This window comes from Jatropha curcas, chromosome 6, assembly GCF_041381405.1.
Source record: "Jatropha curcas cultivar XTBG-Jc1 chromosome 6, XTBG_Jcur_1.0, whole genome shotgun sequence".
Taxonomy (NCBI): Eukaryota; Viridiplantae; Streptophyta; class Magnoliopsida; order Malpighiales; family Euphorbiaceae; genus Jatropha; species Jatropha curcas.
This window is the reverse complement of record NC_143156.1, coordinates 14,909,285-14,926,315: the sequence shown is the minus strand read 5'-3', so window position 1 is coordinate 14,926,315 and position 17,031 is coordinate 14,909,285.

Here is a 17,031-nt window from a genome sequence, read left to right as displayed (position 1 = left end):
AGTCTGTAGCTTAACCCAATCTCTTTGTGTCTCCATGTCCAAGCCATCATACCATCTCCGGTAACTCTTATGTAGTGTCTAAGGAAATGCTCGTAAAACATCTTCCTCGTTATATCGATTCATTTGGGAGACCCGGAGGAACTCAGACAGATGGGATCGTGGGTCATTGTCTCCTTCAAACACAGTATGCTTGAAAGTCTTGAATGAAGTGGAACTAGTTGGATGCAAGACATATTCGGTTACAAGGAAATTAGTGACCGGGTCCTTCTCCTTTGCAACAGACATTTTCTCTACTTTATCTTTCAGCTCAACAAGCTGCTTGATTAGATCATTCTCAACTGGGACAGCATTACCGGCAGAGGCCTGATTATCTGAAGTGGGTTCTGGAACTTCCCTTTCCTCAACCATGGGCTGGTTGCTTGAAGCTGGAGGCACCTGGTTTTGTGCCCTCTCTTGGGCGAAGGTAGCAGCTATTATCTTAGTGATGGTTCTCAGCTGGGCTGGAGAGAAACCAGTCTCATTCACAGTATTGTCAGCCATTTCTACCAAATCTGAATCAGAAACCGAATTCGATGAACTTGAACAGACCACAGAACTAATCGGAGCATGCTCGGGGATTGGGGACACTCTGACCAAACATTGACCAGGGCGTCGGTGCCAAACTCTCGAAGCGATTTCCCGGGGTGAATCAATTCTGACTGATAGATAGAAATACCTAAGTTAAAGTAGGTCCTGCATGTATGCATGAGAAATAACAGCACGTAGAATGAGGAATGCAGTTTCTCATGCGCTAATGATCGGTATGGAAATAAGATCTCGATTTCAACGACTGGACCCAAAATTCGGTGTGAATAACATGGCAATAACTCATTTTGTATTCAAACATTTCTGGCATTATCTGTCGTCGACCGTTCCTTTTGGATTTTACAGTCGACTATTTTCTCTCAAGTTCCTAACTTTTGTCTTGGAGTGAAAGGATTTCCAAGCGGAACATTTTTTATTATATTTTTTTGTTTTTGTATCCTTACTTTTTTGCCTTGGAACATATGGTCCCAAGCAGGATCTTACTTTGATTTGTTACAAATTTTGTAATCTCTCGCTTACTTTCAGATAATGCAAGAAATGTGAAAATACAAAGGAATCACAACCCCCTTATAACTCCCTTTTCTTTTGGGTATTAATTCACTATAAATGATTGCATTATATTATTCAAAAGGAATTTGGGGTCCAGTCTCAAAATCAAGATCAAACGTCCATACTGAAAATGAGCTCTTATTAATGTATGGCTAAAACAAAAAACGTTACGTGGTGCATGAATGCCACAACATATGTACAGTTTACAACATACAGGGGAACGAGAGTTAGGAAATGCATGCCTTCCAACCTTATCTCTCCCACACACGAATTCAGTTGGTAAAATTTTGACATCTGTTTCCTAGGATCTGGTCTAATCTCGACAACCAACAGGGGGTTTTGAGATTGACGAAACAAACTCTCAGAATGGATGCGGCAAAATAACAGCAAACAGAACCAGGTGTTCCTTAGGGGTGTGAACCCCTTCCCCAAAAGTCATAGGCATGTGATGCATATGATGAATGAGAAGAAATACACGTGATGTGTGTGAGTCGCCACCTTGTTTAATTATTTAAGGGTAAACTAGGAAAAAACCCTAAGTGACTCCATTTTTAATTAACCTAGTTACTAGATTAATTATCCCAATGATTAAGGCACAATCTACGAACCCGAGATGGATCCCGAGACTATGTCATGCCGATAAACTAACCGATGAATGAATGCTTTGCAAGGTAAATGATGGATTAATGAAATGTTTGAATGATTTTGACTTGCCACCCGGGGTGAAATCCCGAACGTGCCTACGTACTTCCGTTTTGAATGGAAGATCAAAGTCAACGTAGTTCGATAGGCCTCTTTTAGAGGGCTTTGAATGATATGCTTAATGCATGGGTGTGTGTATGCTTAGTGCATGATTTTGTGTATGCTTTGTGCATTTTTGTGTGTATGCTTTATGCATGATTTTGTGTATGCTTTGTGCATTTTGTGTGTATGCTTTATGCATGATTGTATGTATGCTTCGTGCATGAGTGTGTGTATGCTTTGTGCATTTTGTTTAGGCATTTTGCCAAAATGTTGATTTTGAGGCATTTGTGCCAAAATGGTTCATTTAAACGATTTGTCGCTTAAAGATTGATTTTAAGGCATTTTGCCAAAATGTCGATTTTAAGCGATTTGTCGCTAAAATGGTTGATTTTACGGTTTTAAACCGAAAATGATTGATTTTAAGGCATTTTGCCAAAAATGTCGATTTTAAGCGATTTGTCCCTAAAATGGTTGATTTTACGGTTTTTAAACCGAAAATGATTGATTTTAAGGCATTTTGCCAAAAATGTCGATTTTAAGCGATTTGTCGCTAAAATGGTTGATTTTAGGTCTTTGGCCAAAAGGTGTTGTTTTAGGCAATTAATTGCCAAAATGTGCGATTTAGGCGATTATCGCCAAAATGGTTGATTTTGAGGCCTTTGGCCAAAATGGTCCAATTCTACGACTCTTTAGTCGAAAAAAAGATTGATTTTAAGGCGTTTCGCCAAAATGGTTCGGTTTTTACGACTTTTAGCCGAAAAAAGGTTGATTTGTAGGCATTTTGCCAAAAATGTGATTTAGGCTTTTAGTCACAATTATTCATTAATTGGACTTAAGCCGGATTTGTTCGAAATAAGGCAGTTGAACCGTAGTATTAATTAACTAGGCTCTTTTAGCCAATATTGTCGGACTTAAACTTTAATACCACGATTATTGATTAACCGGAAATTTTAAGCTTAATCAATTAATTTAAGACGGTTTATTTGTCTAAATGATGACGTGAATGCATTTATGCAATTGTAGAATTATTAGGAGTAGAAGAGAAGCATGCATGAAGTGCTAAAATTAAATAGGCAGAGTTTCGTTTACATACCTGATTTAATCGACGACCGCTTCTTAACTCCAGGTTAAGCTCCTCGTTTAGGTATATTAATTAATTTTTAATTTTATTTAATTTTAGTGGTCAAATATCACATAAAATACAATAAAATTAAATTAAAATGCAAAAAGCGGTAAAGAAAACGCAAGGAGCGTGAGAGGGAGAAGGATTCGTCCGTCAAAACAGACAAGGCGTGCCAAAAATGGTCTGAAAATGGCCTATTTATAGGCCATTTTCGGACCCCCGCTGTAGCTGCCGCCGAGGAGCTGGGCGGCAGCTGTCGCCCGGCTCGGCGGTAGGCACCGCCCGGGAGGGCGGTAGCTACCGCCCTGTTGGTGGGGCGACAGGCCCCGCCCGCGCGGGGCAACAGCCCCGTGCGCGCTGGCGGCAGGGCTCGCCCAGGGTGGTGTGCCAACCCCTGCCCGCTCGGGGCGACAGCCCCGCGCCTGCGTAACCGCCCCTCTTTCGTGGCCCCTCCCTCTCTTTTCTAGTTCCCCTCCCTCTCTTTTCGAGTGGCCTCGCCCGCGCTGTACGGCTGCTACCGCCCAGTTTGGGCGGCTGCTGCCGCCAGGCCCGGCGGCCGGCCCCGCCGTGGTCGTTTGGCCACCGTGCCTCGCTCCGGAGCCTTTTTTGGGAGTTTCGACCTCCAAATATATTCCGGGACCTGTTCCGCGATCCTCGCGACATTCCGGACATTTTAAGTACCATATTGACATACTTTCGGTGAACTTTCGAAATAGCCTCCGGTCCGGCCGGACTGTTTGCAGTCCGGAAAAACAGGCTTTATGAGCCTCAAAATTTGGGTGTTCACAGTTGCCCCCCACCGTCGACCATAAAAAATGATTTATGGGAGTCGGTGGTTGTCTGAAACGCAAATTTTGTAGGCGAAAATTGGACGCGTCCGAAGACCCGCCTCTTGGCTATTTGCTTATAAATAGCTTGAAAAAATCAATTTCATTCATTCTAAACTTTCTAAGTTAAGGAACTCTCTCAAATTCTCTCAACTTTCTAGGTTTTAAGGTTTCTTACATGGCTTCCTCTGATCTGAGCGTGAGGAATACCTGGGTCTCTGGGGATCTCGCTAGACGACGTCAATCTTACGGCGGACGCTAGCACTCACGCCTCCATAACAGGCATCTTCGCTCAGGTACGCCTCTTTTTATTATTATTATTATTTTTTTTTTTTTTGGGCCTCTGTGACCAAAACGTGATTTTCGGCCTCTGTGGCCGAAGTGATTTTTCGGGCCTCTGTGGCCTGAAAGTGATTTTCGGGCCTCTGTGGCCTGAAAGTGATTTTCGGCCTCTGTGGCCTACAGTGATTTTCGGCCTCTGCGGCCGAGAGTGATTTTTCGGGCCTCTGTGGCCTGAAGTGATTTTTCGGGCCTCTGTGGCCTGAAAGTGATTTTTTGGGCCTCTGTGGCCTGAAAGTGATTTTTTTCAGTTTGTCTTATTAGTATGCATGCTAAGATATTATCCTTAGTAAAGAACCAAGGACAATTCTTATATTGCTTTACCTTTAGGATCCTTACATTAATTGGATGTGGCTGAGAATCTATGTCCGAAATCCGATCGAGATATTGGATCCGAGCCACCCGGTCGGGGCAATCATCAATCCGTCCCGTCTGGGTTACTTGAGGCATTTGATGCTGGCCGAAATAGCCACAAGGAGCTGCTGGGTGCTTTGGCCGAGAGATGGTGGGACACTACTAACACTTTTCATTTTTCTTGGGGCGAGATGACAATGACCCCGTGGATTTTTCTGTGATTACCGGAATCCCTTTTGGTATTCGGCGATTGAATTATATGATGACTGGAGGACAGAGATTCCCTGATCGGATGGGAATTGATTGGTATAGACCTGCCTCGGATTGTCGGGCCAGGCTGCTACTCCAGCTTTGAGTGTTTCCAGGCGCTGGCTATATCTCCAAGCCCCGGCATTTATGCTAGACATAGGCGGGGAGAGCTGACGGCTACTCAGGTGGCCATTTCACTTGTTGCTGATGTTTGCTTCGACCTTTTGGTCCAACAGGAAGAAAGGTTTAATCCTTCTATCTTGAAGAGTTTAGAAAACCTAGCCCATCTCACGGAGTACGACTGGGCCGGCGCTATTCTGAGCCGTATGTATGATGACATGTGGATCTAGTCGGAGCCACTGTAAACTTAGCGGGACCTATACTTCTGGGAGGTAATGCGAAGAACATTCTGTATATTTTTCTATTTATTAGCCCTCTTTTGACTTTTGTTTCTTCTTTGTTGCAGATTTGGGCATTTGAGTATTTTCCTTACACTCGCCCGGAGCAGAATTCATGCGGATCTCGGATTAGGGCTGGTACCTTTGGCTTGGAGATGGTATCGAACTAACCTTCATACCAGTCGGCACAAACACTCGCTAAAAGACCTGAGGACCTTTTTTGATACGTGTAGCCCGGCGCAGGTATGTATTCAGTAATTCTCGAATACGTGAATAAAAAAGATTTATCAACATATTGGTGTCTTTATAGGTTGAAGTGGGGGCTATGGCCATTCGCCTACAGAGCTGATCCAGGGTTGATCCTCATTTTCAGCGGTCGGACGACTTGTCTCGGCGGAGGGTGATCCTGTCGCATCCCGTCCTGAGACGATATTACCTGGGCGAGAGAGTAGGCTTTCAGATAAGGAGCTGTCGTTCCATCCCTTATCCTCCTCCCGGGGACATGCGAACGGGCAGGCAGATGACTCTCACTGATGCGCATACTGAGGGTATTCCGTATGGAGAGTTCATCTTGGAGGGAGATTATGCTGAGTTCTGCAGACTCTTTCTGATGCAGCCTATTGGATCGCGGCTTGATAGTTTTCAGAGATCAGCTTCTTTCCATCCGCCCGCTACCCGCTCTTCTCGGGCCGCTGGTTCTTCGAGTAGGACTCCAAAGAGGAGGCCTACGACTGATCCGTCTTCTTCTACTCGGGCTGAAGGTTCATCTCAAGCCGGCCCTAGCCACTCGGCCGGCCATTCCAGGGCTCCCCGGGCTGTGACAGAGGCTACCGGGTCACTTCATTCAGACTTGGCCAATTTACGTCTTCCGTACAGCATTTCCTACCATACTCCTGACGCTCCTTTAGCCTTTCGAGAAGTCTCGTTGAACCATGTGGATCGCTTGGCTCTGCCTTCTGAGGACATTACCGAGGTAAGTAAAAACTGCTAAATCTCTCACAAAAATGATTCATAAGAGATTTGACGTTGATTTGCATTCATTTTCATCATTCATCATTTTTTTTTTTTTTGTAGGTTCCTGTCGGATTGATCAATCAAATGATGGAATTGATGCTCGGGATGCAGCAAGAACTGTCTTCGTCCTGGACTCGTGAGGCTTACAGTGATCAGAGAAGGCAGAGGCCCCGTCGCTGAAGTCATGGTTGCCGAATTTTTCTGTTCCTCTTTCTTTCTTTCTTATCTGACTACTGTACTAAACTTTGACCGTGCTTCTGTACTGTATCTTTGTGCTGAGTTTTGTTTTGTACCTGCACTTGGTTAGTATTGAAATATATGTATGCATGAAACAAAATGAGTTTATTATTATGGTTATTATTATTATTTTTTTTGATTATTATTTTTTCTCATTTTTATTATATATATATATATATTTTTTTTTTTTTTTTGCGTGGCGGTCGCTACCGCCATCATTTAGTGGCAATTTGGCGGCCGCTGCCGCCGTCATTCGGTGGCAATTGGGTGGCTGCTGCCGCCATCATTCGGCGGCTGCTGCCGCCCTCATTCGGTGCATTTTCTCCTATAAAAGCTTGTTCTTTGTTTCGGCTCTTCACTCATTCCTTATCTTCTCTCTTCTTCTTTTCTCTCCGTGTTTATCTTTTCCAAAGAATGAATCCTTCTTTCAATCATAGCATGCACAGCTGGGCTAGGAGTCTCTCCAAAGTTGAAAAGATCAACTTGAAGAGGTATGGCCTCTCTCCTATCATTACCCTTAGGGGGGTAGTGATCGACTGGAACTTTTTATGGGCCTGTATCAGACTCTGGGACCCTGAGGCCCACGTTTTTCGGTTCGGGGTCATGATGGAGGAGATGTGTCCTCTTTTCGAGGAGTTTTGTGCTATCATAGGGTGTGACCCTAATGCCCCTTTAGTCAGGCATGAAGTTAAAGTCGGGTATGTTCGGTCATTTGAAGGTTTATTTCAATTCAGCCGGCCACAAGCTAGGGCGATGATTGTTGACGACCAGAAGGCGATTCTGCTGCCCCTGATTGATGAATTTTCAGAGGTTCTTTCAGATGACCCAGACCGGATGAGGCTTAGGATGCGGGCTTTTGTATTTTGCTTATTATCTGGTTTCTTGTTTAATAAGGACCCAGGCTTCGGGGATCTGCGATTTTGCCCTATGATTCGACAGATGGAGGACATGAGTTGCATTGGTGGCATTGTGCTAGCAGAAACTATCAGGAGCCTTGACAGAGCTGCTTTAGGCTTCGAGGACTGGACGGTTTCCCCGATTATTCTCCAAGTACTTCTTTTCTTCTCATATCTTCCTTACTTATTGTTTTGGTTTATTCCCTTGTAATAGAAAGGATCCATTACTCAGGTTTGGTTGAAGGATCACCTTCAAGTGGTCGCTGCTCCTACCCGTTTGCCTTACAACCCTTCTCAGTATCGTATGCGGAGGATCTTGATCACACACCCGTCTGCTGACGCATGGACCTCATGGCTGATTGAATTGGGTCCAAACGAGGTATTGTGGTTTGTTCCCTGGTATGACACCACCTGCTTTATCCAGGTTAGCTCTCGTCATGCTCGGGTTTACCTTTTAGGCCTTACACACTGTACTTGGTATTGTGCTTCGCGCGTTATGAGGCAGATGGGAATAGATCAGACTGTCCCAATTGTGGATGACTCTTCATCTGATTCGGCCATCACTCCGGGAGTTACCCGAGCTGTCCTTAGAGCTTGGGTTAGAGACCATCTTATGGTTAGGCCTTTACCTGATCCTGCTGGTGTTCAGACTTCTCCTGAGTATCGGGCCTGGTTCATGGCCTTTGTTTGGCCAGTGGAAAAGCCAAGGAGGAACGCATTGCTGAGTACACTTGAGGGTTGGACTCAGGCTGACGCTGGTGATGGGATTGGGACTGATGAGGAGATTGTGTTGGCTCCTCGGACAGACGAGGCGGGGGAGAGTTTAGCGGTTAGGGATGACTCAGAGGACATTGCCCCACGGAGGCGACGGGGGCCACTTGAACTCCTATGGGTTTTTTTTTTTTTTTTTTTTTGGATTTTTTTTTTTGACTCTTTTCGGTATTTTGGCTTTGGACTTTGGATGTATGTTTTGGACGTGGACTCTACTTTCTTTAGTTTTCTGCTTGATTTTAGACTGTTTGCCTTTGCTGCTTTCAATTGGGCGTGTCATTTGACTTTTAAGCTTTCCAAGCATTTTCCAACTTTATTTATTCAAGCACTGATTTTTGCCTAAGCCGCCCTTTCGGGTTTTCAACTTAGCGAGCTACCCGCTTTTGCCTAAGCCGCCCTTTTCGGGTTTTCAACTTAGCGGCCCCGATTTTTGCCTAAGCCGCCCTTTCGGGTTTTCGACTTAGCGGGTTTTTTTTATATTATTATTATTTTTTTTTATTATTATTTTTTTTGAGGACGGAACTTCCCCCGTGGATCTATGATTGTCTAATTTCCTTCAGAACCAAACAACCTTCTTCCAGTTTCCGGTCTTTGACCCTCTTGTTAAAATGTCGCGCCATTCTTCTTTGATAAACTTGAGTTTGGTGGACTCGCAATCGCTTTTCATCCATACCCAAGAGCTGCAAATGATAATTCTCAGCCCAATTTGCTTCACTGATCTGGCTTTCCCGGATAACCCTCGCCGACTGAACTTCCAGCTCAATAGGCAATACTGCTTCCATGCCATATACTAAGGAATACGGGGTTGCCCCAGTAGGTGTTCTAATTGAAGTCCTATATCCCCATAAGGCATTCGGCAACTGTTCATGCCAAGCTTTGTGCTTCTTAATTGTCTTTTGCAAAATAACTTTTATGGCCTTATTTGCAGCTTCTACAGCCCCGTTTGTTTGTGGACGATAGGGTGAGGACTTATGATGTTGGATTCTCTCCTTTCAACAAATTAGCAAATTCACCCTGGAAGTGAGCTCCATTATCCGTGGTGATCTCGAATGGCGTTCCATACCTGCAAAGGATGTTGGTACGAACGAACTGTGCTGCCTTCTTGGCATTCAGAATCGAATGAGAGGTTGCCTCGATCCACTTAGTGAAATAATCTATAGCAACCAAAATGAATTGGTGACCGTTGGAAGCCTTCGGGTGGATTTTTCCGATCACGTCTATGCCCCAGGTCGCGAAAGGCCATGGTGAAGCGATAGGATTCAGATTGACCGGAGGCTGTTTTTGCAATTTAGCAAAAATTTGACATTCGTGGCACTTCTGCGCATGCCTCACACAATCCGCCTTCATGGTTGACCAGTAATAACCTAGGTTCATGATTTTTCGAGCCAAGGCTATCCCGTGCATGTGTGGGCCAGGACTCCCCGTTATGTAAGGAATCCATGATGGTTTGAGCTTCTTCCTCATCAACGCACCTTAGGTGCAGGCCATTCCAACTTCTTTTGTACAGAACTCCCTCAGTAAGGAAATATCCGGATGCTAGTTTTCTCAATGTCCGTTGATCAGTTTGGTGGATCCCTCTGGGTAAACTTCGTTCTGAAGATAATTCTGTATATCCCAATACCAGGGCTTATCGTCGACCAAATTCATGATATGTGCTGGCTGTTTCTGTAGCCGCACTGTCAAGGGTCGAATGATTCGATCCTCTTCTACATTGACCATGGAGGCTAGAGTGGCTAGAGCATCTGCAAACTGATTTTTGGCTCGTGGCAAGTAATGGAAGGATAAACCATCAAATTGTTGAGCCAATTCATCCAAGCGTTGTAGGTAAGGAACCAAACGCTCTTCTTTAATTTTCCATTTCCTTAAAGCCTGGGAGACTATTAAGTTGGAATCTCCGAAAACCTTGAGGATCTTTATCTCCTTTTCCAAGGCTGCTTCTAACCCTCTTATGCAAGCTTCATACTCGGCTTCATTGTTAGTGCAGTTGAAATCCAATTTGACTGCGATTGGGATGTATTCTCCACAAGGAGTTTTGAATACAACTCCGACCCCATTTCCATGGTAATTCGAAGCTCCATCGAAGTACATCTCCCAGACTTCACTTTCTAAGCTTAACAAGTCTTCATCAAGAAATTCCACTTCCAGCATTTGATCTCCGACCGGTAATTCAGCTAATTGATCAGCTAAAGCACCGCCTTTCACGGCCTTCCGTTGTACAAACTTTAGGTCGTAAGCTGCAAGTACTGATACCCACTTTGCCATCTTACAGTCAAGAACTGGCCTCTCCATAAGGAATTTCAAGGGGTTTGACTCAGAGATAACGTACGTAGTGTAAGACGAGAGGTAGTGCTGTAGCTTGGTACAGGCCCAGACTAGAGCCAGACACAACTTCTCTATCTTATTGTACTTTAGCTCATATTCTAGCATCCTCTTGCTAAGGTAATACACGGCATTTTCTACCCTCGTATCTTCTGCTTGTTGAGCTAGCATCGCACCCATTACTTCTTCTGTCACTGATAGGTACAACAGCAAAGGCTTTCCTAGCCTTGGTGGCTGTAAAACCGGCGGGGATAGCAAATATCGTTTGACTTGGTCGAAAGCTTCTTGACAGTCTTCATTCCACTTGACTGCTATTCCTTTCCTAAGTAACTTGAACATAGGGCCACAAGTGTCCACCAGTTGATTGATGAACCGGCTGATATACTGTAGTCTTCCCAGGAAACCCCGGACTTCTTTTTCCGTTCTTGGAGCCGGCATTTCTAGGATGGCTTTGGCTTTTGAAGGGTCAATCTCTATGCCTTTCCGACTGACCATATGCCCCAGAAATACTCCGGATGTAGCTCCGAACAGACACTTTGCTGGGTTGAGCTTCAAATTATACTTTTGAAGCCTAAGGAAGAACTTCTCGAGTGCTGTTGTATGCTCTTCAGCTGTTTTCGATTTAACAACCATGTCGTCCACGTACACTTCTACTTCTTCGTGAATCATGTCATGGAAGATGGCTGTCGCCATTCTTTGATAGGTTGCCCCCGCATTTTTGAGCCCAAAAGGCATAACTCTGTAGCAATAAGTTCCCCATTCCGTGATGAATGCCGTTTTCTCTTTGTCTGGCACATGCATCATTATTTGGTTGTATCCGACAGCAAGATCGGTCAAGGAGACCATCTCGTGTCCCGCCATTCGGTCTACTAACAAGTCAATATGCGGTAGGGGGAAGTCATCCTTCGGACACGCCTTGTTCAAATCCCTATAATCAACACACATTCTGACCTTACCGTCCTTCTTCGGCACTGGCACAATATTTGCTAACCATGTTGGGTAGGCGATAGGTTCTATGAACTTGTTTCCAGTTGCTTGGCCACTTCTTCCTTGATCTTCAAAGACCATTCTGTCTTCAGCCTTCTTAGCTTCTGTTTTACTGGCTTAGCCTCGGGGTATACTGGGATTTTGTGTACCGCTATTGCTGGGTCAATTCCCGTGATGTCGCTTGCCTTCCACATGAAGCAATCGGCGAACTTCTTCAGCATTCAATGACTTGTTCCCTGTTAGCACAATCAAATGCAATGTATGTATAGTTCATTTTCTTCTTTGCCAATTATTATCTTTTCTTTTTCATTTTTTATTTCGTTTATTTCTTTTCTTTATTTTGCTTGGAAATGCTTGGGAAAGATAGACACGCGTGGTAATCAGAATCTGCAAACCTTTATTGATTATGACGGAATCGTCTTCAAAGATTACATCAAATTTGAAATTTGGATTTTCAAAATCCGACACAGACGACTCAGAATTGGGGAGACTCTGGCTCAGTTTCATACCCAGGGTCTACTCAAGACTCAATACAGGACTTGATTACAACTTTTGACTCTAGGTTCGACTCGGGAGGGGGTTCGTAGCAGCATGTTCCCTCCTCGGCTGTACCAGTTGGTGAGAGGCCTTCATTCGGCTTGATTAGGCTCAGTAGATCTTGGTCTTCACCGTTTCCTGTAATGACTGCAACCTCATCAAAGAGACTAGGCTGCATGAAGTCTTCCACTTCCGGATCAGTCTTCGTTTCAGGCTTGTTACCCCATACATCAGAGAATATTTCTAACCCAGGAAGCATCTTTTTAGCAGTCGGCAGTAAAATGGTTCTTGGAAGTTACGATAAGGAATCGTCTCTCTCGATTTGCAGAAGTGACTATTTAAAGTCAAGAAGCGTGATGGCATCTGTATGTTTTTCTTCTTTCCTCTTCTGGTCTTCTCAGCACGGTCTTCATCAGTAGGCTGATAACCTAGCCCGAAAGTCCCTTCATTCACCGGACATTCCCAGGCTTGCAATGCGGGGTATGTCTTTCCGGACCTTGCCATATTCATTCCTGGCAGATAGGACATCTTCAGCATTAAAGGAACTATGCAATTTATCTGCAACCGTCCCGAAATCAAAGAGAATTCGGGAGTTTGTAGTCTTCCCTTCTATGAACTGCACAGTGTCAAATTGAAATCCCGAAAGGGGCAAGTTGGTAGTCTCAGGGTTGACCTCAAAGAGAGGCTCGCCTTTCGGCTTTTTCAACTGATTGTAGTCATCTCCCTGGATAGTAATAACCTTGTCCTCATAAGGAAACTTGACTTTTTGGTGTAAGGACGAGGGTATTGCCTTGGCATGGTGGATCCATGGTCGACCCAAAAGTAGATTAAAGCTGGTCGGTACATCAATTACCTGGAATGGGACTTCCATCACAGCTGGCCCGACTGTCAATTTTAGCATAGCAACCCCCAATACTTCCCTTCGGGTACTATCATAGGCTTTCACTATCTGGTCAGATGGAATGAAATCTGTCTCTTCTAACCCCAAACAGCTGGCTACCCTTAGTGGGCAGACGTTCAATGCTGACCCATTGTCAATGAGAACCATGGGTACAGTTTTGTCTCTAGTCTGAATGGTGACATAAAGAGCGTTGTTGTGACTGCCTTCCCTCCTTAGGTAGGTCATCATCAGAGAACCCGATGCTTTGTATTTTAGATGATTGAGTGAGGGTGGACACTAGCACTTCAGGGCTAACCTCTACCGATGTCTGAAGTTGGCTCAAAGCCTTGCAAAGAGCTTGGCGATGAGGAAAAGATGATGCTAAAAGTTCCCAGATTGATACCTTAGCTTGTGTCTTTTTTAATTGTGATAGGACCGGATCCTCTTTCTCCTCTGTTCTTTGGTAGGGATTATTTGGAATTTTGTCCAAGACTAAAGGTTCATACTGTCTCCCGCTTCTGGTTATAGCATCGACCTCCTCAGATAGGTCATTCAGATCTAGGACACAGATTTCATTCATTTCCAAGAATAGCTCGAAAGGATCGATCAATTCTTGGTCAGAAACAATAGCATTTACCCCGTGATTTGGTAAAGGGTTAGTGCTAATAGTTTGTTTGCTTCGTGGAATAATCGAACCATTATCCACTAGGTCTTGGATGCGATTTTTGAGGGTCCAACATGCTTCAGTCTTGTGCCCATATCCCTGATGATACTCACAATATTCATCGGCTTTGTAATTCCTTGGTAGTGGGTTGGGTGGTGGTCTTGCTTCCAAAGGTTTGATATAGTTTGCTTTAACAGCCTCTCGGAATACCAAAAGGATTGGCATTCCGAGATCAGTGTAGGTTCTTCTTGACTGACTGCCAGCTCTCATATTTCCCACACGTAGAGGATTTGTGGGAGTAATGCTTGCCACTTCAGTGGGACTTTGCTAACTTGACTAGGTTTTTGTATTTTGAGGCCCCCGATTCTTCTTTTAGTTGCCCCATTTGAAGTAAATCCTTCCACCTTCGTAGCAGTGGCAATGAGCGACTGAATGATGGTAGATATTGAGTCTGTAACTGTTGTTGATAGACAGGCAACAAATTTTTTAAGATTATGTCCACCTGTTCTTGTTCTGAAGGTCGATTGATCATTTGGGCGGCCTTGGCCCTCCACCTCGTAAGGAACGAGGAAAAGGGTTCATTGTTCTTTTGTTTGGTAGTTTCTAGTTCTCTTCGAGTAACATCAACTTCTATATTATAGTGATACTGAGAATTAAAAGCATTGCAAACATCCTCCCAGGTTTTCATCTTAGAGCGGGTCCAAACTGACAAACCATCTCAAAGCAGCACCAGTCAGGGATTGTTGGAACAACTGAGCAAGGAGCTCGCTGCTTAAATCCAATGGGTTAAGGGCGCCCACATACATTTTCAAGTGTGTTTTAGGACAGGTGTTCCATCGAAACTTGTCCATGTTTGGCATTTTGAACTTAGTAGGCAATCTTGCTTCGGGGAACAAGGACAAAGAGTCCATGTCCACCACCTCCTTGTGGGTCTTTAGAGCAGTAACAGACCTTTCTAGCAATTCCAGTTTTCTCGCATTCTTTGAGCTTCCAGCTTAGAAGCAGTTTTGGAGGTCATTTCATCCAAGTTAGGGTTGAAGACGTAGGCGCAGAGCCAGGTCCTTGGTTGGAGGCAGCAGGACCACTCCCCCCAGCGGAGGCCCCACTTCCATTACCACCACTTAGTTCAGCTAATAGGGCGTTCTTTGGGCAGCCAATGCCTCATTCATCCTAGCCTGTATTCTGGCTTCCATTTGTTCCATGAGGGTTTGGATGTCGCTAGTGATGCCATTGGTGTAGTTGAGGTTGATGATAGCACTGTAGGTGTGTCTGGTATTATTGTGTCCGCTTGCACAGGGGGTACCTGTAAGTGTAAGGGTAATCGCATTAGGGTATAGTGGGCGGTATTGTGTGTCAGAGTAACTGATATGAGGTAGACCGACTCTTGTCCAACTGTGCATGACTGACAAACAGAAGGATATTTTTGTGTCTCCCAATCTCTGTCTCTTTTTTTTTTTTAAATGCTTATGGTATGTCATGGAATGCGCACAACAAACACGTCATAATTTATTTTAAGAGATGATTCGTACCATTGGGTGCATATAGTCCTAATAGGATACGTTCTATAGGCTATGGACACAATAGAGAATCGGCTTATTAAGGGACCCTTGAACCTTGAGCATGGATATACCTAACCACATGTGAAACAAGAGTTTCGCGTGGGTCCAACGGTACGCATACCATGTGCCACCCCAAAAGGATTAGGGATGGTTTGCGGTAACAGGGAGGACGCTTTGGCTGTCCGTCGCATAATCAAAGAGACCTGCCGATCAGCGCTACTTGCTATCCAGACTCAGAAGTTTGAACAGAAGAGAAGAAATTCATTTGAAGTTCATTTTTTATGCAATGGAGAAAAGGATTCTCAATCGTGCAAATAAATCAACAAGTTTTAATGTCTTAATCACATTTTTCAATTAAGTCCGGATTTATCAAGTATTCTTAAGGAAAGAACACTTGATTCATTAGGGTACCCTGCAAAACAAAGCATAAAAAATGCCTTAAAGAAAGGGGTTAGTTTTCACAACAATGTAGTCCACTTTATGCAAATAATTACATATCCCCAGAAGTCGCCAAACTGTGAACCCCTTCCCCAAAGTCATAGGCATGTGATGCATATGATGAATGAGAAGAAATACACGTGATGTGTGTGAGTCGCCACCTTGTTTAATTATTTTAGGGTAAACTAGGAAAAAACCCTAAGTGACTCCATTTTAATTAACCTAGTTACTAGATTAATTATCCCAATGATTAAGGCACAATCTACGAACCCGAGATGGATCCCGAGACTATGTCATGCGATAAACTAACCGATGAATGAATGCTTTGCAAGGTAAATGATGGATTAATGAAATGTTTGAGTGATTTTGACTTGCCACCCGGGGTGAAATCCCGAACGTGCCTACGTACTTCCGTTTGAATGGAAGATCAAAGTCAACGTAGTTCGATAGGCCTCTTTTAGAGGGCTTTGAATGATATGCTTAATGCATGGTGTGTGTGTATGCTTAGTGCATGATTTGTGTATGCTTTGTGCATTTTGTGTGTATGCTTTGTGCATGATTTTGTGTATGCTTTGTGCTTTGTGTGTATGCTTTTGCATGATTGTGTATGTGTGCATGAGTGTGTATGCTTTGTGCATTTTGTTTAGGCATTTGCCAAAATGTTGATTTTAGGCATTTGTGCCAAAATGGTTCATTTACGATTTGGCTTAAAAGATTGATTTTAGGCATTTTGCCAAAAATGTCGATTTAAGCGATTGTCGAAAATGGTTGATTTTGGTTTTAAACCGAAAATGATTGATTTTAAGGCATTTTGCCAAAAATGCGATTTAAGCGATTGTCGCTAAAATGGTTGATTTTAGGCCTTTGGCCAAAATGTTGTTTAGGCAATTTTTGCCAAAATGTGCGATTTAGGCGATTGTCGCCAAAATGGTTGATTTTAAGGCCTTTGGCCAAAATGGTCAATTCACGACTTTTAGTCGAAAAAGATTGATTTTAAGGCGTTTCGCCAAAATGGTTCGATTTTACGACTTTTAGCCGAAAAAGGTTGATTTGTAGGCATTTTGCCAAAAAATATTGATTTAGGCTTTTAGTCACAATTATTGATTAATTGGACTTAAGCCGGATTTGTTCGAAATAAGGCAGTTGAACCGTAGTTATTAATTAACTAGGTTCTTTTAGCCAATATTGTCGGATTTAAACTTTAATACCACGATTATTGATTAACCGGACATTTAAGCTTAATCAAATTAATTTAAGACGGTTTATTTGTCTAAATGATGACGTGAATGCATTTATGCAATTGTAGAATTATTAGGAGTAGAAGAAGCATGCATGAAGTGCTAAAATTAAATAGGCAGAGTTTCGTTTACACCTGATTTAATCGACGACCCTTCTTAACTCCAGGTTAAGCTCCTCGTTTAGGTATATTAATTAATTTTTAATTTTATTTAATTTTAGCGGTCAAATATCACAATAAAAATGCAATAAAATTAAATTAAAATGCAAAAAAGGTAAAGGTTTAGTAAAGAAAAGCAAGGAGCGTGAGAGGGAGAAGGATTCG